Below are 27,881 nucleotides of genomic sequence, written 5' to 3' on the forward strand. Positions count from 1 at the left end.
CATTTAAGAAGCCGTTGCTGGGTTAAACTAACTGCAAAACTGTTAAATTATTTTTGTTTCCATTTTATTGCTTAACCTCCAGGGTAAACTTCAGGCTACCTGATAAAGCAGCCACTCAGGAACTTTAAACTTTACATGCCTCGCCCCACAGGGCCGAAGCCGACTCCTGTATTAAAGGTACATTTTTCAAACATAATTTCAGATTTGGAAATTGATTGTGTCTTGACCTACTTATTTCCAAGAGCTGTTCATTCGCGACTCCTTTGTTTTGCTCATTTTAGAAATCTATTGTTCTTTCGGGAGGGCTCCCAGCTGGTAAGGGGGTGGAGGGAGGGATCTGTGCGGTGAAGACCGGGTTCATCCTGTCAGCAATGCTATCATTTGAATTGAATCCACAATTCACTGGACTCAGGCGGCAGGAAAGACACGCTGTGATCTCTGATCTACCACTTCCTACGGAAGGTGGGAGCAGGGCCGACTGCTGGCTTATAAAGACTCTGTTTGAACGAAGAGGGATCCTATAAAATATTTAAAGACTTATTTTATACAGCATCGGATAGTTAATTTGGATTTCTTTTTTGGTCGGCTGTCTTCCCAAATAACACTTTTAAGTGTCTAGATGCTCATTTATTGTAGCATGTTGGCAGACAGACCCTTGGAAAAACCCCACTACTTCGTGATAATGCTTTCTTTTCTTGGTCTTTCTTCAAAATTTAAAAACAATCCGGGGGTTAATAAGAAGGCCTCATGAATGAATGTGACTCTTAAAGGTGCCCTCCGGCCTGGAGTCTCTCTCTCTCTCTGTGACTTGGCTATGCTGCTCTGACAGCCCCTGGGGCTTGGCCTCAGCTCCTTCTTGATCCTCACCCCACACTCTCCATCCCTCCATTTGATGAGTCCTCAGCCTCATAACAGCCTGAGTGCTGTCACCTCATTGCTCTACTGAATTCCTTTTCTTTCCTCAAAAGAATTTTTTTTTAATGTGGCAAAACACACATAACATGAAATTTATCAGTTTAACTATTTTTCAGTTCGGTAGCATTAAGTACATCCACATTCATGTCCAACCATCACGGCTGTCCATCTGCAGAACTTTTTAATCTTCTTATACTGAAATTTTGTACCCGTCTAGCGCTAGCTCTCTATTTCCCACCCCCAGGCCTTGATAACCACTCTTCTATGCTAAGTCTCTCTTATAAGTGGTATCATGTAGCCTTTGTCATTTTGCAACTGGCTTATGTCACTTAGTATAATGTCCTCAAGGTTCGTCCATGTTGGAGCATGTGTCAGAATTTCCTTCCTTTTCAAGGCTGAATAATATTTTGTTTATCCATTCATCCACTGATGGACACTTGAGTTGTTTCCAACTTTTGGCTGTTGTGAATAATGCTGCTATGAACATTGGTACACGAATATCCGTTCCAGTCCCTGCTTCTAATTATTCTGAGTATATACCACTAAATGGAGTTGCTGGATCATATGATAGTTCTATTTTTAACTCTTTGAGGAATTGCCATGCTGTTTTGCGCAGAAGCTGCACCATTTTATATTCCCGCTAGCAACGAACAAGGGTCCCATTCCTCCACACCCATGCTGACGCACTGTTTTCTGAGGTTTTTTTTTTTAACATTGGCCGTCCTAACGGGTGTGAAGTGGTAGCTCACTGTTGTCCCCATTTCTTCTTGACCCATTCTTTGCCACAGTAGAATGAAGCCATAGTCGTCGTTGTCTCTGCAGATCAGAAAAAATGTTTTCAGCTTGGCTCGAAATGTGAAGGCAGCCCTTAGCAAAACTTCGACACGGCTGATTTCAGTCCTTTATCCCTGTTCTTCCTGTGTCTTATGCCCCTTTCCAAATGCCCCTTCTGACAATCCCTCATCCCCACCAGAGCACTCATGTACACTAACAAGAGAGGGAGACCTCCCAGGAGTATTTGCTGTTTAAACACAGGGAAATGCACTGCTGATGGCACAAGTACAAAATTCAGTGAGAAAAATATTTGGGGGTGGAGCGCCCCTAAAAGTAAATCACCCAGACAAGAATGCCTCACACAAAGGATGCTCCGTTCCCACAAGCCACATCCTGAGCCATGGCTACATCTGGTCACTGTGCTGCTGTTTTGCTTACTGTATTTGGAGTTAGGCTCTCTTGGATGTACGCTTTAAGTGACAGGATGGTTACATGATTTTACCCAGAAGATTCCCCGTGGGCATGTAAAACTCAGCATCTTGGGGTGTGGGTAGAGCTCACTGGTAGAGCACATGCTTAGGATGTGCGAGGTCCTGGGTTCAATCCCCCTCCATTAAAAAAAAAAATCCCTCAGCATCTTTATTGGAACTAAGCCTTTCATTGGCCTGAAATGGAGTCTTCACATTCTGAGATGTTCTTCAGACTCTGCCAAGTGATGGGTCTGTACAGAATCTTTGAGAACTGAGGTGGGCACTGTGGGGCTAAGGCTCTATGATGGAGACCCAGGCTGAGGGTGTCCGGTCCACCAGGACTGTCAGATTCCATCTTCAGATGTGACCTCCATTGGCTCTGACAGTGCTCCAGAGTGACAACCAGAGGGGCAAGGATACCTTTAGATCTGGACACTGGGGATGCTGCCTCCTGCCACCACTGGGAGGTCCAGGGTGTGGCGCTGTAGCCAGGGAAACTGGGGCCACAGGAAGGTTGGTTACTTTTGCCTTCTGTTTGAAAGCCAGTTACAGGAGATGCTCCTGCCAGAGCTGGGGATCTGATGAGCAGAACAGTGTGGGCTGCCTTCTGTAGCACCGTCGGCTACTGGGATAGGCAGCCCCCTCACCGCCCCTTTTCCTCTAGGGTATCTGTGCGCAAGAGCCATGCTAACTGTGGCCCCGCCCCCGCCCCCCGCCTCCACTCCACTCTGAACGCCTCTCCCTTTGCTCCTGGGCACCTCCTGAGGTTCCAAGGCTTCATCTTCTCCTGCCCCAAGAGGAGCCATCAGGTGAAAACAGGAGCTCAGGCTCTTACAGTGACTCCCACCGCCTTCCTGAGCTCGGATGGTTAGCACATGCACCCTTCTCGAGCTTAAGTCTTGACTGTGATCCTTGCAGTCACTGCTGATGAGATTTTTTTGAATTGAGAGCTAATTCACATCCCATAGAATGCACCCTCTTAGAGTGCACAATTCACTGATTCTTAGTACATTCTCAAAGTTATGCAACTATCACCACTCGCATTAGAACATTTTCATTAGTTGCAAAAGAAACCATTAGAAGTCACACCTGCTCTCCCCTTTCCCCAGTCCCTGGCAACCACTAATCTACTTTCTGTCTCTATGGATTTTATATAAATGAAATATTACAATATGTGCAAGGCATGGCCTTTGGGCTTGGCATCTTTCACTTAGCATGATGTTTTCAAGGTTCATTTGTGTCGTAGGGTGTATCAGCAGTTCTTTCCTTTTTATGGTTTAATAATACTCCACGGTACGGACGGACCATATATTACTTATTTATATATTATATCTATATAATATCTATGATATATATATATTAATAATTATTCATTAATTCATGGATATTTTCGTTGTTTCCACTCTGGGTCCCTTATGAATGATTATGTTATGAACATTTGCGTGCAAGTTTCCATGTGGGTGAGTTTCTGCTTCTCCCACATATAAACCTAGGAGTAGAATTGCTGCTCATATATTAACTTTATGTTCCACTTTTTGAGGAACTGCTAAACTGTTTTCCAAAGCAACTACACCATTTTCTGTTCCCATTGGAAGTGTACGTGGATTCCAACTTCTCCACATCTTCACCAACACGTAGCATTGTCCATCTTTTTGATGATGGCTGTCCTAGTAGTATGAAGTAGTATCTCATTGTGGTTTTAATTTAATTTTCCTTAACAGCTAATGGTGTTGAGCATGTTTCTGTGTGCTTATTTACCATTCGTATATTGTTTTGGAAAAATGACTGTTCCAAGCCTTTGCTCATCTTTTGAGTTATTTCTGTTTTTATTGTTGACTCGTAAGGGTTCTTTATATATTCTGGGTACTAGCCCTTTCTCAGATACTGACTTACAGTTATTCTCTCATTCTGTGTGTTGTCTTCCACCTTCTTGAGAATGCCTTTCAAAGAACAAATTTTTAATTTTGATGAAGTCCAATTTATATATTTTTTTTCTGTGATGGCGTATATTTTTGGTGTCCTATCTGTCCAAAGGCTCTTAAGAACACCTTTAATGTCTTGTCCAAGACAATACTGAGCAACATTCAGATGGTAGTGGCCCATCTCTGCTTTAAGGTGTGATCTTTTCCTGTTTGAGCTGGCCAGGGCTCTCTCTCAAAACGCTATTGAGGAAGGACATGGAGGGCTTGCACCATGGACACAACTGGGACACTGCTTCCAAAGATAGGTTGAGAGATGTTCAAGGAATAAATTGTGGGCCAGGGTGATCTCTGGTTACAGCTCTCTTTCACTTCACTTGAGAGGAGCAACTCATTCTTACTTGCTTTAAAACTCTTTAAAATATAGGCAGAGACAGATACTGAGTTCTTCTCTGTGAGCTTCTTCAAACCTTCCCTTGGCCTCTTGGCTTTCACTCAAGGTCAATCTGAGTGACATATTCTCCCCACCAAGATCAGGCGGAGAGCCCTCACGATGTGGCCTTGAATCCAGTTCTGTGGTAGACGCCACTAATCTTAATGCCTTAGGGGCATCCCTTCTGTCCTGCTCTCTGCCGGGCAGATGGTGTGAGCCACAGCAGTCCTTGTCTCTTTGAAGACCAGTTATGGGTTTTGCCCTCTGAAAGGCTTGTGATTCTGACAAAGCCTGCCTCTGGGCTCTGATGGAATTCACTCACAGAGCTACCTGGAGTCTTCAAAAGGTCCTTCGGAAACCCAGTCTGTCTCAGAGCAGGAAGGATCCAACCAGGAGTCCTGGGCAGATGGTGGTGCTCTGAAACTTGGGACATGCCCGTGGTCTACTCAGGGACGCCGTCTTGCTCTCCTCATTTGACAAAGACCCCTGACATCTGATGTGTGGGGTCTCAAGTCAGACTGGCACTTTCCTCCGTCTCTGCTGGCCCACCTCCCCTCCGCCAGCTTCCAACCAGCAGCCCAGGCACAGCCAGAGTTCCAGATCTGCAATGGGAATAAACCAAGGAAGGCCTTCAGGGAGGGACCCCTGGTATTTTTCAAGTGAAGCCATTTAAGCCCACCTCCCTGTGGTTCGGCCAGTGGGTGTGCCCTTGAATAGATCGTAGTGACAGAGAGACGAGGCCGGGGTGGGCTGAGAAGCACTTCGAGTGGAGACGGAAGGTGTGATGAATTCGCCGCCTAATGAGATGGATCTGTCATGCTCCCAGCCCCACGGTCGCGTCCCCGGGATGGATCATGCAAGGGATAAGCGGGAGATGAAACACTCTGCCTCCTTGGAGAAAATGTATCTGATTTGGCGCTCTCTGGGGTCACCTTGGGCTCGAGTCCTTTTTAGCTGGGAGGTGGAGGGTCTGGAAAGGTTAGCAGCGAGCTCAGAGGCTCAGGAAGGGCAGGGCGGGGGGAACCACAACATTAGGGAATGAAGTTTGCCGTCTGACCCCACCAGCCATGAAGGTTAAGGAGCTGGTGACAACTGATTTCTCAAGTGCGTTTTGTTTGCAGATGGCTTTCTGGCGATTTAGGTGGGTCATTAGTGGATCAATACTTTTCTCAGGAGTCACTGAAATCTCTGGCTGCTTGATAGTCAGGCCGAGGCAATTATTTCTAATGAACAATTGTGCCCATTGGCGGGGGAGCCTCTTTGCTATTTGTAGCTCTACCACCTGACGGCCTACTATGTGCTACGTAGTGCCCTGTGTTTTGTGAGTTTGTGTTACTTGTTTGGGTCATTGTGTAGATGAGTTACATGAGACGCAGAAGAACTGAGTATTGTTTTAATTAAAAAAATTTTTTTACATATATTTATTTTTATTTAATTTATTATTTTTAAAGTTTTCCCCTTAATGAAGGCACTGGGGACTGAACCCAGGACCTTGTGCATGCCAAGCACGTGCTCTACCACTGAGCTATACCCCTCCTCCCTGCCCCGGATTAAGCATCTTGACCATAGTCATTTAATCACACTGCCTGAGCTGGAATATTCTCTCTCTCTGTCTGGGAGCTTATACATTGCACTCATCCTAAGCCTCAGTTTCCTTCCCTGTCAAACGAGAGAACACACGCTAAGTCCACGGCTTGGTGTCTGGTGTGTAGTCAGTGCTCCGTGAATGACAGCCGACGTGCAGACCCTGCCTACCAGCTTCAGAGATCAGGTTTTGTTTTTTGTTTTTTGTTTTTGTTTTTTTCATAACATCGCAGGGACCTTGGGACAGGAAAGAAGAAATGTGGCTGGATTTTGAAAACGTGTTTAAATTCTTGGAAGGTGCATTGATGGGTGGCATTATTTCTGGTGGATGACTTGGGAGCGCCCCACAGGCTGCTGGTCTGGTCAGGATAACGCAGTAGGTCGGTGCCCAGTCTCTAGAGCCAGGCTACCTGGGCTCAAATCCCTGCTCCACCAGTCACTAGCTGTGCCTCTGAGTCTTTGCCAGAAAAAGGAGATTGAAAGAAGGAGATGAAATGAGTTAATACACGCAAGTGCTCAAGGATGGTACCATCCTTTTATAGACTGGGAGTGGAGTCATGGCCATTTCCTTTACCAGATTCTTAATAGGTCAGTGGTTGAGTTCATGGGGCTATAAGCTGGCTGCTTGAGGGCTATATATTAGGCATCGGAAAAAAGTTTCTGATCTCAGTGGATGTTAAACTCAGGAACAAGTAAGGAAAGGAGACTAAAGTAAAGGTCTTCACAAGGAGGAGAGGAGGTGTGACAGAGGGGAAAGCACTGATTGGATGGGATTGGGAGATCGGGGATCGTCTTCAGGTGTTGCCACCCGCTAACTAGGGGCAGTGGGCGCCCGGCCAGGCACAGACTCTCTGAGATTCAGATCCTGGTTCCTTCATCCATACAATAGAAGGTTGACTAAAGGCATTCTGTTTATTTAGATATTATTCAACAAATATTTATCAAGCACCCATAAGCCAGGTGCTGGGGGTACAACAGAGAAGATGATTGTCCCTTCTCTCATGGGGTTTATATTCTAGTCTGTGGAGTGTAGGGGGCAAACAGAAAGAAAATAAAGCAACAAACGCAATAATTGTAAGTGGTGATGAGAGCTGCCTAGAGTTGGGAGAGAGAAGGAGCTGGTCAGGGGAGGTCTCTCTGAGCCAGTGATGTTTGTACCAATTCCTGGAGAGGTGGACAGATCTGGGGAAGAACATTCCAGGCAGAGATCTGGGGACAATAAAAGAATGGGTGTGTTTGAGGAAGAGAGAGGAGGCCCAGGTGGCAGATGGCAGGGCACATGACAGGGACACATATGAGTTGCAGGGAAGAGATGGGGAGAGCTTGGGCACACAGAGCCTGGGGGCAGAGCAAGGAGGTTGACTTTTCTTGTAAAAACGATGAGACATCTTGGAAGGGGGTTTAAGCATGGGGATGGCACCATCTGACTTTCATTGCTTGAAAAATAGCCCAGCTGCTGAGTGAAGAAAGGATGGGAGCAGAGAGAGAAGGCAAACTGGGAGCGGAGTGCTCAGTGGTCCAGGAGCCAGAGGATGGAGGTGTTGGCAGCAAAGATGGAGAAAAGTAGATGGATGTGAGACAGAGTTGTGGTTGAGATGGCAGGACTTGGTCCAGATGCAATGTGGACACTGAGGGAAAGAAGGCAATCAGGGACAACCCCTCAGCTGGGGGCCTGAATTCTTCTGATTTTACTGAGTTATGCTGCAGTAACAAACAGCCCGAGAATCTCGATAGCTTACAAAATAGTTTTATCTCTCACTTACGCCGCATGTCCACTGAAGGTCACTGTAGGTTGTTGAATCTGCTTCACACACATCTATTTCGTTGTAAGGATCCAGCGTGAAGGGGCAGCCTCTCTTCTGGATAGATAGGGAGGAAGAGAATAAGCAGAAACACGCAAAGGCTTGGAAAGCTTCCACCTCCCTCCCATCTTCTCACGTGCCATTGGCTAAAACAAGTCACGTGGCCAAGCCAATGTCAAGGGCGGGGTTGTCTACTCCTCCCACAGGATGCACTGCAAGTCTCAGTGGGGAGCAGGACCACGGGACCCTTTCACAGCAGGGAACTGACTATTTGGAAGCAAAACAAAATCTACCGCAAGGCCCAGGCTACCAGCCAGTGGCATTTACTGAGAGCAGGGTGGGCAGTGATGGGAGGAGGGAGCTGCAAGTTTAGGGGGACAACATACTACTGTCCCTTCACCTCTCATCCTCTGAGTTCCCAGCGGGGGCTTCTATCCCATGTTAATTGAATGAGTTGGATACGAACTAGCCTGGGAGAGTGCCTGCCTTTGAGACGGCGCTGAGCTGTTTCAGAGAAGACAGACTGGATATTCGAGAGACCAGAGGGCATCCAGGTTAAGTTCCCTCAAGAAAAAGGGCGGTAACCCAAGCCCTTCTGCTTTGTTCAGTCACTCATTTCAGCCCGACCACCGAGTTCTCGGGGGTGAGTCGGGCCCCCCCCCCCTTTGTTCTCTCTTCTCTACTCCGGGCTCAGGGTTTCCAGGGCCTCTGGGGAGGTCAAGTGCTGGTTCCCTGCCCTCCTTTTCAGAGATCAAAAACTGGTTCCCTGGTCGAACAATGGCCCGACCATCTGCGATATGTTAACTGCATAATGGAATGTAACTCGAAGGGCTTTTAAAAACACGAAGAGAGATTTTATTGTAACTAATCGTGATGGATGGTGAGTCCGGTCACACTAGGAACATAAATCTCTGTGCCCAGCCTTGAACTAAAAAGCCAACTAACTCCATAGTTTAGAGAGCCTTGCCTCAGCCACAGGCAAGTCACATGGGAGAGGTTTGGAACCCTCATCTGCATTAAGAGGGCAGACACTCTCCCTCCCTGGGGCCCCTTCCCACCCATTTCCAGGCCCCTCCGCAGTGAAATCACTCTGACTGCCTTCGCTTGAGTGATGAGCGGCTGCCCTCCGCATCTTCAGCAGCTCCCGTGAGTGGACTGGGAAGGGATAGGGAGGGTGCTGGGGTGGCTCCCACCAGTCTCCCAGTTTAATTAACGAGAAGAATGAGTCAAAGAGCAGGGCAAGCTCTCAACAGAAGAGTTCACATGTAATAGCTGCTCCTCTTGGTTCTGTTCACTCCTTTAGAACCAGCTCAGCGCCCATGAATGTGGCCAAAGCTCTTCCCTCATAAAGTTTATTACTCAGGTCAAAGTTTTATGGTCATTGGTGAAGGACTTAGAGTCAGAAGTTCTGGACTCAAGAGTCAACTCCATCACTCCATGACTCCGAGCAAACCACTTAATTTCTCTGGGCCTCAGTTTTTCCATAGATCATCCATTAAATGGGCATAATTATTTCTGGGCTACCAAATTAAAAGGGTCAGTATGAGGGGCAAGTGAAATGATGTATGTCTCAAAGCACTTTGTAAAACACTAGACTGTATGATTTTTACTCAATGAATTTGAAAAACAACTCAAAAAGCATGCCTAGATATTTATTTTTCTTGGAAAAACAAACAAACAAAAAAGAAAATGAGAAAACTGGGTTGACTTCACTTTCAAAATGGAGATATGGTTTGATTTTCCATTCCCATTCCCACCTCCCACCTCCAACTCTTTTTAAAAATTTCTAAACTCAGGACTTTGGAATCTGAGAATGAAGATGCTGCATTTTTTATCCGGGGACTGTGACAAATTCATGCTTTGAAAAAAATATTACACAGTGATGACTTTTCTGTGGGTCTTTACCACCCAATACTTTGATTTGCCTACAGGGCAAGGGGCCAGAGCCCAGGGGCCACAGGGAGCCCCTGAGACCAAGAAGAAGACATCAATTTCACCACATCACTGGAAGAGGCTGAACTGTCTTAAGAATCTTAAAGAGGACTGTGCTCGGATGCCTCGTCGGCCACTCCTGGGCCGTCCTCATCCTGAAAGCTGCCCTTATGGTATTAGAGGTCCTCCCGGACCCCTTGAGTGTTGAGATTCTTCTCAGGGTTCCTCCACACCTGCCATTAAAGGCAGGCTCTTTGTCACTGATTGGAGTATCTTTCACTTCTATTTCTGCAGCTTCTGGAAGTTCTTTAAAACTTGAGTCCATCAGTCCATTGAGTTGCATTCTTCTCAGTTTCCTAGGACAGCTATAGATTGTCCCTTATTCTTAGGTGTTTTTCAAAAATTTCTACAGAATCTTGGAAATGAAGGGGAGATCATTGTTGGGCTTATTCTTAGTCTGCAAACTATACACATTTTTTTGAATTGATGAAGGTCATCCTTGGAAATTAAAAGATAATTCTTGCAAATATTCTATGGAAAATTTAAAATAAGATTGTCTTCCTTTGTAGGGAGTACAATTTTTTGTTATGTATGTATTAAATCAACCTTATTATATTTTTCAAAAATTTTATATCCTTATTTAATATTCTTAAATCCTTTTGTTTTAGGATTATCTAATTAAATAGCACTTTTTTTTTTACTCTGAGAATCTCTGAATTTAACAGAGTTGACTCATTTATCTGATTTTGTATTTAATAGCTAATCTATTTACATATTATGACTAATGTTTGGTTTTCTGTTATTTTGGGGTTTTTTAGGCTAATTTGATTTTCCCATCCTTTTTATAAAAAAATGTTTAATTTCTTCTTATTATTAAAACATTTAGGACATACCCCATTTTTGTTCTATTAGTGGCAGTCTTGAAGTTTTTCAAATACATCTTTGATCATTTTTCTCTGTCAGTATAAATCAGGTCTCTCTCAAACTTTCCCATGTGTATAATAGAAAATGTCTTGAATTTGTCTTTTACCTCATTAAATTGATTTTCTGCAGTATCCAACCTGCTGTTCAGATGATGGTTTTTAATTAATCAATTGTGTTTTCTCTCCATTCACTCTTCCCTTATCTCAGATAGTTTCTTTGTCATCTTGCTTGCTCTAGTTCCTGGATTTACTGTCCTCTGAATATTGTTGAAAAAGCAAATCAGAAATTTTCCATATGGCAAGAGATGGGTTTCTAATGCCCTTCAGGTGGCCGTTTTCTCAGCCCTGAAGGAGCTTCTAAAGTGTGCGGAGCCCTCTCTGCCCATTAGCAGGAGGCCAGCCCTTCCTGCCCTCTCCCCTCCAAGCAAGGACAGTTGTGTGGGCTTTTGTCAAGGTTTCCTCCACTTCCCTCCTAGGCAGCCTCTCCAAAATGGGAAGAGGGATGAAGAACTGATCTCCCGGGCCCCTCCCCCATGTTTATAGTCATCGTTATGGAGAAACAAAATAAAACCGTAAGCCATCACTCAACCAACGTTGGGCCTGTCCCCAGCCCATGGGTGTTCTCTGATCTCATAGAGTTAAGGATAACGGGTTTCTTTCAGTGACAAGTGTGATCTTTTTTTTTTAATAAGTACCTTAGTAGATGCGGCATCTCCTGTTCTTGAAATTGATTCATCAGCAATCATTACGGCTGTGTTCAAAGATTCAGTCCAGGATGCTGAATACACTGTGGTCTTAACATTACCCTATAACTGGAAGAGGTCCAAAAATAAAGGACTGCTTGATTGATTGATTAAAGCTTGGTGATGCAGCCCTTAAATATAATGCAGGGATATTTAATGACATGGTAATATTTTCATTGTTTAGCAAGTAAAAAGTCACAAAACCTTGCTTGATCTCATTTTTGTCAAAGTAGAATATATAAGTGCATGTGTGTAAGAGAGAAGAAGGAAAGAGAAATAACTGAATGATAATATACCAATATGTTAATCTCTGGGTAAGGTAATTACAGAGATTTTTTGCTTTTCCGAATTCACCTGCATTCTCCTCAATGCTCATATAGTTCTTTGGAATTAAATGAAAAAAGACATGTAAAAAAATCAGTTCATTGGAGGACTTCTGGAAACCCTTACAAACATTGTCTCCATATTAGATGATTTTGCTAATGTCTTGCTTTTTTTTCCTCTAACAGAACAAAATGGGAAAAGCTGGGTATTCTAAACATCCTGTTAATGAGAAATCATATTGATATTCATTATAACCCTGTTATACTGGAGGTTTTGAAATAATTTCTGAATTATCAGAACAGAAAGGTATAGTTCTCTTCTTGTGTATGTGCATTTAAAAATTGTTCTTATTCCTTCTCTGAAAGCTGGTGAGCCATTTCTATATGTTACATTCGTAAAGTAGTGGAATTCTTGAACTAGAAGGGATCTTAGGGGCAGTGGTCAGCTAGATCTGGCTGGAGGTGGCTTGAGGCATCTCATCCCAACTCTGCAGTCAGTAACGTCAAACTGGCAGCTTGAAATCAGCAACAGTGGGAGTATTGACACCATGGGAACTGGCAAACACTACCAGTCCAGGGCCTTCCCCCGCCCACAGCTGCTTGTTTATCAGGACACCATTACTTTAGGGATGATCTAACCCACGAAGGAACCCGTGCCAGGAGAAGTCAAGTGATCTGCCCAAGGTCATGTGACAACTTGAGGCCAGAGCTGCCTTGACAGCTGGGCGTCCCAATTCCCTCCGGTTTCCACTTGTCTCACAAGGGTCCTGCTAAAAACAGCACAACTCAGGTTCTGCCAGGGCTAAAGAGAAGCGTGTTCATTTCATTCAGGAGCAGGGAGAGGTCTCACTCCTAGAGTCTAAAGAAAAATGAGCGGGGAGCCCCTAACTATTATTTTACTTTATGCGGATTCACAGAGTGAATTCACAGACTTGGAGTGATAACTAAAGACAATTAATCTACACGGGAAACTAAGCACTTATCAGATAATTGTTAAAAAAAAAAAAAGCTTAAATCCCTGTATTAGACAACACAACATTCTCACCATTTGTGCGATGATTTGTTAATTAAATTGCTGCTAAAACAATATTTATTTTTCACCTTAAAAATCAGCTGAATATCAATCTGCAATCAATACAATGTTGCCTGAAGGCATCTCCTGCTTCAAATTTGCTTCACAAATCTGCTGCAGGTAATTTATACCCAGTCAATAAGACATGTTTCAAAAGCCACTTTTCCCTCCCAACAGGCAGCCCTGGTCTAATTTACAATTGGATAAGAACGAGCAAACTATACACACCTGAGTTAAATGTAATTTGTAATAGGATTTTTTTTTTTAAGCAGTAGTGAAAGATTTGATTTCGTCTGTTCGGTATGCAAGTAATCTTTGGCTATTTCTGGGACGATAACTGGAAAACATAAATTGCTTTTGTTTCCCTTTCAGGCATAATTTTTTTGTTGTTGTTATTTGGGTGGGGAGGGGGGACCTTCAGGGACAAGTGAACATCATAATTGCCCTCTCTAGTACACGTTTGCAGAATGCACGGGTAAGAATTTGAAAGGCGATATGATTGTTTGGATTTATTTTATAAGGAAAGGAATTCTTTATTCCAAGACAGATCCTCCCCCTTGTTCTCTTATATTTTGGAGGAGGCAGAGGCAAAGTAAGAGCTGTCAAATTTTGGCTGAACGAAAGACTTACAAATTAATCCCAGGGCTTGAGATCTCGAAAAAGGTTGCAGTCTATAATTAGTGTTAGAAAACTGCAATTAACTTATTCGGCAGCACTGGTGCAGTTTGGGGACACCTTCTGCCGCGGGTGGGAACCATCATTAGAAACGTTCTCTAGAAGTGGGTCTCTTAGCTCTCACCCCTCCATTTCATCCCTCCAGCTGCCAATTTGATTGGTTAAGTAGTTTGGACTGCACAATCCTCTCTTTTTCTTTTGGATTGATGTGTTTATTACTTTTTGTGACAGTGGTTCCCAAGGCAGATGTTCAATAAAGAAAAAAAAAATCTGATACAGACCCCAAGTCAAGAGAGAAGCGGTGGAGATTGCAGAAAATTGGGAAAGTTATAAGCATGGAGCCGTTATTGGCGATTTTGCTCCCAGCGTTTGTAGCCGTTGTGTTATTTACTCTTCTGCAGCCGGAAACCTAGCGGGGAATTATTGAAAGCCGAGTTTCCCGAGTTTTAAATTGCTCTTGTTTTTGTGCACTTCATGCCGGCAGCTCATCAAAGGGAGGGCTGAATTGAAGCTCTGAGAGATGGGAGCTGTCCTGTCTCTCTGTCTCTCTTTCTCTCTGTCTCTCTGTCTTTTTCCAGAATGAGAAGAATGGACTTAGCTTCTTGATGATGAGGTCGAATTGATTTGGTGGCACCAGGCAGCAAGGAGGGTGGGGCTTGGGTGTCGCTACAATATATGACCTGTCTTCAGGGTTTCTTGGGGCCCCAACTCCTCACCCTCACCCATCTTTCCGGCTCCACCAACCCCAATTCTCAGCTCTGCTGGCTCCCCTCCTTCCGCATCCTTCCCCACTTCCCGCTCATTCTCCCATCCCATGAAGATTTACCTGCCCTGGACACCTGCTGGGGACCCAGGGATGTATCCACGCAAATCAGCATCCTCTGAAACACTCTGTTCTCTGCCCACGCCTGATGCAACCAAAACACGTTCAATCAGATACCTTCCAGAGACAGCATTTCCCATCAGCATATCCCTCAAGTGGGCTTCCCAAACCTCCAGGTTCCCCGACCACACAGTGGCTTCTTAGTCCCCACAAAGGCCGTTTTTATCAGCGCTTTTTAGTGTTCTCCTTCAGCACCGCCCAGGAAGCTCTTCATTGATAAAACTCCTCCGCTGTAGAACAAGAGCATCTCGATCTGGCGGTTAACTGCATTTGGGAATATTAGATGCAAATAAATATGTTTACAGAGAAGCCCCCCTCTCGGCATCCCACAGGAACATCCTTTCACAGAAGCTCTGCAAAGGCCCAAGGTAAAGCAAACTCGCTTAATGTTGGCTTTCGTCTGGTGTTTCCCAAACTTATCTGGCCAGTGAAACAATCGCTCTATAGAGATTGATTGTCTATCCAACGTGGCAGGCCTCATGCTAGGAGCTAGGAGGACAGTGTGGAAAAGAAAATGTAGTCTCTCTCCCTTTCCTTAGAGAACTCTTCCTTACCCGCCTCCCTCCCGCCTCACCTCAAGATAGTGATTTATATGAACCTAATGTTCCACAGAGCACACTTTGAAAAAAGGTTTCCTTGAATCAAAGGAGTGGCTTTGACGGTGGAATTCTGAAGCATGCTGCATATTCTGGGTGCAGGAGGACCCTTAACATCACACCGCTCTGAGAGCAGCTTACTTCTCGCATAAAGATATATTCCTGAGGGCAAATGAAGCTTACAGCGATAAGAATTTAAAGCACTAGTTAATGGATTCTGGAGAATTCCAGAACTCACTTTCCTCCAAGCCCCCTGGCCTAACCAGCGTTCTCCAGCCTCTTCATCACTGAGAAGGAATGGGAGACAAGAGGTGGGGCCGCCAGGCCAGAGGGTCCTGTGACGACATGACTGTTCACACTCTCCAGGGGAGCGGAGACACGTCCAGCCCAGTGGGGCCAATCGGACTGGCTCTAGGTAAGTCTCACAGGCGGCAAAGTGGCCTTGGAAATTCACACTGATGGCTTTTCTCCTGAGAACACACAATAATTTGCAATTTCAGCTTCAAAAAAGGGGTTGAAACACAAATAAACCACGGGGGCTATGATGGTTCCCACCATTCGTAATCAGCAGATTAAGATCACGGTCAATGCCATTCCTGCTTTTTCTGTCTGATGTGTCTCTGATAGAGAAAAGTGGTCCGTGAGAGGGTAACATGTGTGGACGTGGGCACACGGATAAAATATGAAGTGCAGCTATGAAATAACAAGAATGATGGTTACTGGACAGTCATGTGCCTTAAAGATAATCCGCGCATCCTCGCCCTCTCACTGCTGAGCGTTAACTCCTCAAGTCTGTGCAAAGCCCCATCTGTGCTGAGCTGTAAGCGGAGTACTGCGAGGGACAGGAAAGCCATCTGAAGACAGAGCCTCCTCGTCCGTAGAAAGCTTAGTGTCTGTCTTGGGAGGGTGTTACGAGCTGGATTTTGTCCCCCTCTCTCCTCCATCCCTAAGTTGAAGCCCTAACCCCCAGCCTCAGAATGTGACTCTGTTTGGAGGCAGATTCAGTGAAAATGACGTCTTTAGGGTGGGCCCTCCTCCAGTGTGACTCTCATCAGTCAAAGAGAAAAAGAAGAAGACCATGTGAGGGCAGCCACCTGCAAGCCCAGGAGAGAGGCCTCGTAAAACCAAACCCGCCGCCACCTTGACCGTGGCCTTGCAGCCTCCAGGACTGGAGGAAAATGGATTTGTCTTGTGGGAGCCACCCAGCCCATGGTAATTTGTCATAGCAGCCTGAGCTGGTTTTGGGTACAGAAAACAGTTCTGATTAAATGTCAAACTCTCGCTAGAGGAAGTAAGCGTGCAGACAGTAAGGAAGGAAAGAGAAGAAAGGGGAGTGAGCTTGAGCACACACCCAGGAGAGGGATGGACTTTCCCATAAACTTGCTGATAACTGGGAACTCCTCACTGTCATTTGAGTGATGCTGGCCAAGACAGAAGCAACCTGGGAACTTGAGGGACAGCAGGTGGGTGGCACAGTTGGTTTCCTGGGTAATGACAGTGAGTCCATGGATCCTACACTCCTGCCTTTTTTTTTTTTTTTTCCAGATAAAAAGTGAATTTTTGAGCCTATGAGGTGGGTATCACCTGTCAAGTACTTTCAATTATATCCAACCTCCATGTTTGGCTACTTCGGCCCAGAAACATTGGTGCTGGTCTCTATAGAGGTGGAATGATGGAAAGAGATGTGAAGATTTGCAGGGACTCATTTCAAAATACATTCTTAAAAAAAAAATTGAGAAATTGCCAGACAGCCAGGCAATCATCAGAAACCTGGAGATGGACTGGGTATTTGGTTGAGGCGAGGAAGAAATACTCTGACTAGAACTGGAAAATGCCCATTAAAAAAAAAAAAAAAAAAGAACCGCCCTCGGATGTCTGCATCATATAAATCTAATAAGACAGAGTGAAAAATATTGGATTTATTTTTACAAGTTAGCGATGACCTTCTGACCTTCTGAATGGATTCACTTCGCGTGGTTCCTCTTAAGGGCCTTAGGGTGATGACTAACTCATAAAAATAAATCCAATATTTTCCCCTTAGCCATGTCATAGCCAATGTAGGAATTCAGATGATGGGGCCAGGGAGGTGGGTTTTCATTTCGTTTGACCTCCCATTATGAGAGGCACTGAGCCTCAGCCCTGGCAGGGCCTCCAGCTTCTGGCCCTCCTGTAACCTGTGCACAAAGGAAGAAAAAAAAACAAGACACCTCTGTTGGGCATCATGGGGATGTGGTGGCCAGACAAGGGGGACCAGCATACTTGGAGAGAGACCCCCGCCTCTGGCCCGTGGGAAAAGGTGATCTCCTCCCCTCGTTTGTGGGCAGGGAAGTGGGTTGGTAAAAGGACCTGGGGAAGGTGGGGAGGGCGTAGCTCAGTGGTAGAGTGCCTGCTTTGCATGCATAAGGTCCTGGGTTCGATCCCCAGCACCTCCACTTAAAAAAAGAAAAGAAAAGAAAAAAGGGCCTGATGAGAAGGGCCTGAGAAGAAAATCCCACCTTTGAAGAAGGGTCTTCACAGGAGGGGAATTTGGCCTCATGGAATAGTCTAAGCTGGGTCTTCACTAGGCTGAAAACACCACCTGGATTGGAGCCTCGACCCTTGTCGCTACCAAGACCTTGTTCATCTAACAAATACATCCAGGTATGTGATGGCTCTGAGAATACAGGACAAAACCACCACGGTTCCTGTCCCCATGGGGCCTGCGGGCTAATGCAAGATTCAGTCACCGAATAAACGTACTCAACCGTGTGTCATCACAAACTGAGATGAGTCCCAGGGAGAGCACAGCCAAGTCCTGGAAAGCCAGTGATGGTGGGACCCTGACTGCAGGTGGGAAGAGAAACAGTCCCAGAGGACTTCCTGGAGGAAGTGGCCATGGGGCTGAGAGATGACTGGGAGCTAGAGAGTGCTTTCTCCTGGGAGGCCACATGGCTCGCCTGAGCCTAACTTCACAGGCGGGGCAGAGCCTAGCCTCCCCTGATGCCGAGCCCGGCTTTGTCATTGGAATCATGCCCATGGCCTCCTTGTACCTGTTAATTTCTTTCTGCCAACACCACTCTGGACCCGGGGATCATCGGAATTCTATCTGCTCTCTTGTGAAGGAGTTAGCCTTTGGGCCTCGGAGATCTGAGAGTTTGGTGTCTCTCCTCCTGGGAAAGGCTTATTACTTTCCCCTCTTTTCTTTTCTGAATGCTGTCATGGTTGTTTCTAAGAGACTCAGGGAAGCCAGCCTGCGGGTGGGAGGGAGGGGATGGCACGTGAGACGGTGTCTGCCAGCCCTTCATACCCCACTGTAGAAATGTCAGTCTTGCAGCCAAAGGTGGGGCTGCTGGCATGGGGGGGGGTCTATGAAAGCATTCCTCACACCACTTTGGAGCCATCACCAGAGTCTGGGCCTCCTCTGTTGGCAAGGCTCACCTGCCTGCCTAGTAGGAAAGCAAGACACACCATCTTTCACTCCCCAGGTACCTCCCTGGAGGTCTCCCCATAACTGCGGCTCCATTTACAATCAGACCCTTTTCAGTGTAGCAGAGATACATAACAATTTGGGGGAGGTTGTGGCAAAGCTCCCCAGCATTACCTCATGCAGGTAACGCTTGCTTTTATCTGACCCCATACAACCTCTTCCAGCCTCAGGGGGGCCCTCCCCGTGGTCCTGGCGAGCAGGGCTGGTATTCACCCAGACACATGTTTTCGGATGCTTCACCCTTTGATTCCGTCTGCCTTCTGCCTTTCTCTCTCCAGAATGATGACGCCTGCTTTGGGGTCTTTTGTCCCACAGAAGTCCCGTGACCCCTGAGCCTTCCCTGCATCTTCCCGTTTGCTGTCTTCTTCCTGGAGGTCTCCTCCCCTCCAGGGAAGCCTCTCCCCTCCTTCCGGTCAACCCTTCTCTTCACCTGTAGCCTGCAGAGGATAGGGGTGTCTCTCTGAGACTCTGCCCGGCCTGGTCCTCTTCTGGTTTGCCTCTTAGTAAGCAATGACCTTGTTGCCCTGTCCCCTTGGCTCTGCCTGCAGGAAGAACCCCAACATTGTGGAGAGCCTCATGCAATGTCTTTGGTCTAGTTGAGTGGCTCATCTTGATGCGGGGGAGTTGGGGGAAATTTTGAACTTTCAGAAGCCACAGCCATCCCCTCCACATCCTGTGTCTCATTCCAGATGTTCCATCATGGGCTCATCTTTCCCTGAGTTCCCCAGCTGCACTGCTGCTGGCCAGAGCTGCTTTCCCCTCCATCCTGAGCTTTAATATAAGCGGTGTCCTCCCAGCCAGGCACCTGTGACAGCGGTTGGCTTCAAGAGCACAGATTAAAGTGATGCCACCCAGGGCATTAATGGTCTTAGAGTCCACAGGGGGAGGATCCTGCCTCCCTATTTAATAGGAAGAGTGACTCAGCAGAGGCACTGCCCTGGCAGCCAGGCCTGGTTTGAACACCCAAGGGATGGCTGGGAGTCGGCAGGGAGAAAGGCGGAGGGAGGAGTCTGGAGCTGCCGGTCAGCCCGCAGCTGCGCAGATCACGCGCTCGCCCCGTGGGGCTGGGGGAACGGGAGGTAAAGGTCAGGAACTCTCAGCAAATATTTGGAGGGCCGTTCCCATGCCCGGTGGGTTTGGACACAAGGTAATCCCCTCCTGGAAGGGGCCCAGTAATCCCTGAGCAAATGCTGGCCTAACTGGTAACTCCAGGGCTGAGCCGACCCCTCTCCCCAGGGGCATCGGGAAGGGGGTCAGTAAGCATCCCAGGCTGAGGCGTGAATGGTGCTCACCTGCCTGTGAATGCTTTCTCGGGAGACCCGCGGCATCGGGGTGGACGAGATTTTGTTATCTGTGAAAACATTTATATGGCTGAGACCTATATCAGGCTCCGGGCTACAGATGGGGCTTCAGAGATAAAAGACGTGTTCCGTGTCAGGAGCCCAGAGTCTGATGAGGGAGCCGGTCTGTAAGCTCCCAGAGGAGAAGAAAAGAAAGCATCTTTCCTCCTCACTATTGGATCCCCAGAAGCTAACTCAGGGAATGAATGAATGATTTGTAATCCAGTAGGGCCTCTTCCTTGTCCCATGGGACTCGAGGATGGCTTTCGGGAGATGGACTTTAAGAGCAGTCAGAGAGAGCTGGGCAGAGAAGGGATGGAAGGGTAGACCCAGGCAGAAGGAACAGCCTGTGCGGAGCTGTGAAGTTCCCATGGGGTGTGAGACTTGAGGCTGGAGCCCGGACAGGATCCCGGGGTAGAAGGACCCTGCAGACTGTGGTGAGGAGCTCAAAGTCCTTCTTGAAGCTCCTGAAGGGTTTTAAGTAGCAGAGCAACAAGGTCTGATTGGCATGTTGGATCATGTGTGTGGAGGATGAGTTTGCTCGTTCCATTTATTAACACAGCACATCTCAATTCACACTTGCCTCATTTCCAGTGCTCAGTGGCTACCATATTGAACAACGCAATGCAGGTGTAGACAGTGATGCAGGTATAGACGGTGGTGTATGAAGCGACCAGGGTCTCTGTCGTCACAGAGCTTAGAGCCTAGCAGAGAAGACTCATAATTAAAGGAGTAAACAAAATAGTACCGTGTAAGTCACAGTAGCGGTGAGGGGTGGAAGGGAGGATCAGGACACCTCGGGACCTAATTCAGGGAAAATTTGAGTCTTTAAGGGTGAATGGGGGTCAGTTAAGTGAGAGATGGGCAGTCCTGGTGGGTGGAATCAAATGTATGAGGGGCTGGTGACCACGCCTGGTGAACTGCCCTAAGACCGGGAGCATGGCTTGAGGTGAGTCTGGCAGGACCAGATCAGGCCAGCCTCCAGCCATGGCGGACATTCAGACTTTCTTTTAAGAGCTGTAGGAAACCACCAGAGGATCATAAGGAAGCAGGGAGGCTACCATGAGCAGATCCTACACATCACTGTGGGGAATATTGTTGTGCACATGTGGATGGGGGCAGGGACAGGCTGAGGAGGACAACCAAGGTCTGTGGCATGGTTTGGAGTGGGGGGGACACTGAAAATGGGAAGCAGGGACGGATGCAGGAGAAAGCCAGAAGGCAGAACTAACAGGAAGTAGTAGTGGATTGGAGGGGTGGGGGTGCTGATGGATGACTCACAGGTGTTGAGGGCTGTTTCTGAGATAAGAGAGGCAACTTTGGGGGTCCAGGAACTAATAGATTCGTTCTTGAATGTGCTGAGTTTGAGGCGCTTGTGAGACCTCCGCAGTCTGATAATAAGTAAGGCCAAGCTTGGGAGAGAGGTGTGAACCGCGCAAGCAGCTCTGAGAGATGGTCCATATCTACTTGTGCGGTTGGTAATTAAATACAGAGAAACAGGAATTAAAGATGTAGCAATTCATCTAGAGCAATGGTTCTCAACCAGGGCCAATTTTGCCCCCCAGGGGATGTTTGGCCGTGTCTGGGAGATAGTCTTGATTGCCCCCGTCATGCGGGTGCGCGGAGAGCTGCTGGCGTCTGGTGTGTAGAGGCCAGGGACGCTGCTGAGCAGCTCACGGTGTACAGGGCAGCCCCTCAATATTTATCCAGCCCCAAATGCCAGTAGTGCCCAGGATGAGAAACTCTGCTCTGGAGAGACAAGGAAGAGTGAGAAGAGAAGACAGTCTTGGATGGAGTCCTGGGACAGAGCAAGTAGATGAGGAAGGAGTGACCGATGGAGAGGGAGGAAATGCGTTCAAGAAAGGAGACAGTAGCTATGCTCGGAGGCTGTAAATTCAGCGATCGGGAATGAAGACATCGTTCCTTGCTTCTTTTTAGTTGAGATCGTCTCTGTTTTCCCTCTTCTCCAGGGAGACCTCTAGGCCGCCCAAATTTTAAGCACCTGGAATACAGAATTGTATTCGAGGTAGGTGGTGTGGCAGAGGGATGGGAGCACAGGCTTGCTAGTGGTGTCTGCTTGGGCAAGCTCAGGCCCCTGAAGCCTCAGTTTCTTCATCTGGAAAATGGGTTTGCGACGGCGATCTGCTGAGAAGATAATAAACCTGGCACATAGCAAGTGTTCATTAAGTGGTAGTTACTCTTCTTCCTCTCATTTATCATCTTATGGCAGGCTTGCTTAAAGTTATTAGATTTTAATTCAGGCTATTCTGCCAAAATCCTACTGAAAACAGGACTGGTGTGGGGGTGAGGTCTCTGGCTGCCCGCTTACCTTGCAGATTAAGTTTGGCTAGTTGTTTTCTTGGCTGTTGATGTGACCTATTTGTGAAGCATGCACTCTTCCCCCACGCTCCCCCTCCCTTCCCACGCCCCAGAGCTCCCTCTTCGTCCTGATTCTGGTCCTTTGCATTAAAGGTTACCCCATTGGTAGGACCAGGTCTTCTGTGATGCGGTTTGGTTCATTTTTTATCAGACTGAGAAGCAGTTAAAAAAAGGCACCAGATCATAAACTTCTTGAGGACCAAGGCACACCAGGCCTTTTCAAAGCAAAGGAGCAAAAACTTGAACCATCTTTCACCCAGCCTCCCAGGGCTTGGGGTGTGATGCAGTCAAGGGTTAGGTAATATGCTCCAGGGGAACATTTTCTTTCAAGTCCCCTGTTTCATCTTTAAAAATCAATAAATTTAAATTCTAGCCCATAATATATCACTGTTCATTTTAATATAATCGTAAAATTTTATATTCTTTTCTAGCTGAGTTACATGATCCCTCCCCACCCCGTCAGTTTTCTCGAGGCTCTGAGACACACCACCATATAACCCTGGGGGATCAAGTCCAACTTGAAATCAAGTCCAGCTTGATCCCCATAAACACCCATATGCTCTCCGTGGGTACCATGTACCTCTTGGACATTGGACAGATTCCTAATGATGGAGGGGATGATGAGCGGATGAAGGAACAGCCAAGGAGAACATAATTCCAGAATAAGGAGTTCCCTGGGAAATGGGGAAGATTCCTGGATCCCCGTAGCTTCAAGGAGAACTTGGTTTTATTCTTCAGCTTGAAGGATTTTTCTAAATAGAGTTTTGGTAGTTAGCAGGAAACATTTCCAGCTTATCTGGGGGACCTGTTGGAGGTGCTTGATGTAACTTCTGTTTGATAATGGTTTGGCCGTCACAGGTACTGAAGTTGGAGGTGTTTGTTTGCCCACTGCAAAGCTATCCACGTTAGCAGACATGGCCAAGCAAACTGGCCCCCAAGAAAGATGCCAGAAGAAACGAAATGTCGGAGACCATGTCCTTTTCTTTGTCTCTTGAGAAAGACGTCATCCCCTGGTTGCTCAGGCCAGGATGGAGTTGACTCTTCCTGGCCACGTCACACGCATTGCCGTTGTTTGCCGAGATTCCAAACAGGAATTACAGTTCCCTCTACGGAAAACACTGTCTGCTGCTTTTTTGCTACTAGGAACAAAATGGCTCCGAATTTACATAATTAAAATTCGGTGTCTTTCAGATCACAACAATGGGTAATTAACATTGTGACTTGTCAGCTGGGAAATACCTTGGGAGGAGGCTATCAGAGCCCAGCCATTTTATTTTGGGCCACATCTCATGGATGATTGGGACTAATTGAGTCACCCCCATCGCATCGAAAAGGAATGAAAAGAACACGGACCATCGCTGGCCCGGCTCAGCGATCCACTCTGAAAGGCTGCCTGCTCAAACAATCCCGTGCGAGATCAGGACCTCAACCCTGTGAGGAGGATGGCGGCCTGACAGTCTTAATTTAGAAGCATTGCTTAAAATCTTAATCAGCGCATTGAAATGAACAGAGGCGAGTTTCAGACACCATGTTTGTTGTTTATGGTTATCATTTTTAATAAATGTTAAAATGTCTTTACAGGTGTGGAGAAAGGCACATCCTGGGGATACCGGTCTCCTAGGTTGCTATTGAAAAAAAAATGTCATCGTCAAGAATGAAGACGTAACGTGTTCATCAGAGCCTGCCTTCCCTTTATTTTGTAGTTCCCTGAAAGCTATCTGCCATCCTAAGCCTGCGTCCATCTTCCCTGCACAAGTGGTATCTTGATTGACACCTCTCCAAATAAGCTTGTGAATAGCTTTCCGTATCAGCCTCAGAATAATTCAGATGTCAAATTACGGCTCGCAGACTCCCTGACTCCTCTAGAGCCCCAGAATGAATTTTTAAAATATTTGGGAGAAAATATTAAATTTTGTTCAGGTTGGGTCAAAGTTCATATCATTTGGTAATAAAGAGCCACGGAGGGTGTTTGCCCAGGAAGGGGTGGGGGGCTGCATTGATTTTATTTTGTGCGACAGCTGCAGGTCAGGCTGACCCTTGTGAGTGGTTCGGAGTTTACGAGCCTGCAGCTTTCGGCATCTTTGCCGTTTGCTGTGGGTTTCCTTTGGACAGAAAAGGGACCGAGGAATGAAAGAAGGGGAAAAAAAGCGACGCATTTTCTGTGCAGGAGTCCTGGCTGATGTCACCTCTAAATATGCAGCTTTAATTGCTCCTCTCGGCAGCAGCAAGGGAAGAGGTGATCATAGTTCCGTGTTTTCATCACTGTTGAAACCGCACTGCCGACTCAGCCCAGATTCCCGTCCTGCAAACCACACAGAAGCGTTTCTCACAAGCGAGAAGGCAAAGCAGCGCCTGCCGGGCTGATAATGACCACTTTTCATAATATTTGTTGGATGCTCTGTAACGTGTGGCTGAGAAAACCCTCATTATTACCGGCTGTTTGCGCAGCTGTAAATATTTAACCAAGAATGCTACCTGCTTTGTGGAAAGACTCGCTAATTACACCTGCTCCTCTCTATAATTACATATTGTTGTGAAAATTCCAGGATAATGACACAACTGTGTCTTCCTCATGCAAGGGGTAAATTTATACCGAGGGCGGCACTTGAATTTCCATAAGCAATTAGCCTACACATTTTCATCCCTGTGTTTTCCCTGTGATTTTATTGAAATGAAAGATAATGAATTAAATCCAATTACAGCAAGAAGACAGCTAGCAACTAGATGTTCATTGTGAACCACAGTTCTACTTCATAAGCAAAGTGAGGAGAGCTCTTGCTTCATACGGCAGAAGCATCCTGATAAATTAGAAATCTCAGTCTGATAGCACAGACCCTGCTGAGCAGCTCTTATTGGAGTCTGGGTTTCTCTTGACAAAATGCTTCTCGAAAAGGTGCATATTTCTAGGCTGATGAATGTGAGGGACTCCTCTTGGCTTGTAGCCTGATTATTGGTGGAACATCTCTATAAAAAATGTTTCCCCAGATGCCATAATAAAGCCCATGGCAGTAATCCATAGTTCACAGGGTTTGTTGAAGGGAGCGCGAGAGAGACCTCTGGAATTCAGGAAATAGGAGACAGGTAATATCCTTATCTTATTACTTTCAAACATGGGCATTCCTATTCTTTTGGAAATCTTGGCTCTCCAGGAGATGTAGAGAGACGTAACCTGGATCCAGGCTACAAAAAAGGCTCACCTGCTCTAATCAGGAGAGCGTTCAAAGATGCAGAGCCCCAGTTCCCGAAAAACAAAACGAAGTAAGTGGTGTGACGGTACAGACACTTCCCAAATCAATACGTCTCTACATCTTTATTGCTTTCTTTTCCTTTCTGCTCCCTTACCACCTCGTCTCTCCAGCCCTCGTCTCCCTCTGTATAAATGCAGGCATCTCCAGATGTCAGAAGCGGAGAAGTGACCCATCCTTTAACGGCACAGGGGACAGTGATGTTCTGATCTCTGCGTCATTTCAGATACAAACACAGTTCCCAGGATTACAGCCTCTCCAGAACAGTTTCAAACCTGCTGATGAATTCACCTATTTATCTAGTGGTCATGATTATTCCTACTAACACTTTGGTAAATGTGGGAGTGATGGCAGAATTACACCAGGCGGGGAGAGGAAGATCCGTGACAGCCCGGCCGGCCGGGGACCGGGAGCTGACAGGCGTCCCTGCCCAGCCCAGCCAGGGAACCTTCCTCTTCGATTTCCTCTCAGTGGCTGGGCTGGAGGGTGGCTGCCTAATGGTTTGCTGTCGATACAGTAAAAATGCTAACCCGTCTTTACATTGAATCCATTCTGAGAGGGCTCTTTACCTAAACGGCCTCTGCCTTTTCTTCACTTTCAGAAAAGCCCATCAAATAAGATTGAACCACGCAGGCTGACAGTACAGTGGTTTTGTGTGTGCGTGTTTTTAAAAAAGCACAATGACTAATTTGGAGACACAGCATTTTGTGTTAAGTTGTCTTTGACTATTTTCTTCCTTGCTATTTTTTTTTTAAGGCCTCTAAAAATCAATACTATGCTCCACTACCATCCATCTTTATATAGTAATAAATTAAGTGGGGGGTATTGATATTTTTGGCTGCGCTTTTAAAATTTACATACTAATGACAATTATACCCTTGTGGCTGCTGATTTCTGCTGCTGTTTACTGCTTGTGACTTGGGAAAGAGGCAGTTGAGTTTCGCCTGTTTGGCCTGATGTTCCTCAGTGTTCCTGCACCTCCATCCACGGCTCAGATGGAGGGTGGTCAAAAGCCCAGTTCCAGCCAAGGAAGGGAGAGCTTAGAAAAGTCTGGCTCGTCTGCTGTCTTTCTTGCTCTCCTGGAGAAGTTCTACAGGAACCCAACCAAGGACAGGCCGAAAGACTTCAGACTGGGTGATGGATGTGGTGGAACTGAGCTTGGGTGATGTCAAAATAATTCAATAACGGTGGGCAGTGGCCCCCACCGGTCAGCGCTTGGTGGGGATGTCCTGAAGGGCCTTCTGCTTGGCCAGATGTTAACCCTTGAGGTGCCGAATTAAGGGAAGGGAGGAGACCCTGGGGGATGGCCAGGGCAGCAGGCAGCAGAAGGCTTGGAGGGGAATGGCTATTTATCACCTGGTACAAAATATCCCCAAATTTAATACGATGCAGACTGGGTGAATTTCAGCCCCAAGCATGAGTCACAAATTTCAGAATCTTGGGGAAGTCTCAGAAGTATTGTGTGCCCTTTCCTTTCCATTCCTTACGAAAAAAATAGACTAGAATTTTGAAACCTTAATGTGGAGTGCCTGGCCTACCTTGTGCTTCCAAACAATTTCTGATTAACTTGGAGTTGGGGCAAAAATGTAGACAACCGCCCCTGCTCTCCCCTTCTCCCTGTGCACAAATGCAAACAGCTTCTCCCTCCCTCAGGACGGATTAGAGGCAGCTTCTCAGCATTTGGCAAGTGTATGTTCTGAAGCAGAAAGTCCTAGCAGAGAGGGGATGAAAGGAGCAAGGTCAGGCCCGCTCTGCAGTTTTATTTTATGAAGCCAAACCCCTCCCTGGTCAGCTGGCGTGCTACCTCCATGTAGATGACCAGGAGAAATACCAACCCACTGGCACAAAGGTCTCAAGCACATTTAACAATTATTTTGGGGACCGGGACAGCCTTGAAGCGAACTACGGCTTATACACAGAGATTAGTATGTCAGTAATATTGATTGTCGGAGGCCTGCTTCATTCTATTTAAGATTCCACAAGCCACAGACAGCAGTCACTCAGGCGTGATTTTTCCCTCTAGAATTTCCAGGATGTTGAAGAGGCGAATCCAGGAGACGCCGTATGGCGAGTTCTGTCCAACTAGACGCTGCAGGCCGATCCCCAAGGGAAGGTGTGTGGATTTTGTTTACATTCTGCCAAGGCCGCAGTCAATTGTTTGCTTACCCCCAGTCCTTTTTTTCACCCCTCTAAGGTGGGTTGCCCCATGTTCCAGGCACTTATCATGGAGAGAAGCCAGGAGAGCCTTCCAGACTCAACCTTACATCCTTCAGCAGGGTTACCCAAATATGAAGGCTGCTGAAAGTTCGGTTTCTCCGGTTTCCCGCTGCACGGAGATTGCTCCGTTCCATCCAACCATCCAGGAAGTGCCTTTGCAAGAGCGTCTATTAAAAAAAAAAAAAAAAAA

At 46.6% G+C, this 27,881-nt stretch overlaps 1 long non-coding RNA gene and 1 other non-coding gene across 2 annotated transcripts; both read left to right on the forward strand.

Moving 5' to 3' along the window:
- LOC116665752 lies at positions 1-27,881 on the forward strand. Its single transcript, XR_004322413.1, has 2 exons — positions 1-177; positions 23,811-27,881. It is a non-coding gene; the product is annotated as an uncharacterized LOC116665752 (long non-coding RNA).
- Positions 17,405-17,476, forward strand: TRNAA-UGC. The gene has a single exon. It is a non-coding gene; the product is annotated as a tRNA-Ala (tRNA).

This window comes from Camelus ferus, chromosome 9 (genome assembly GCF_009834535.1).
Source record: "Camelus ferus isolate YT-003-E chromosome 9, BCGSAC_Cfer_1.0, whole genome shotgun sequence".
Lineage (NCBI taxonomy): Eukaryota > Metazoa > Chordata > Mammalia > Artiodactyla > Camelidae > Camelus > Camelus ferus.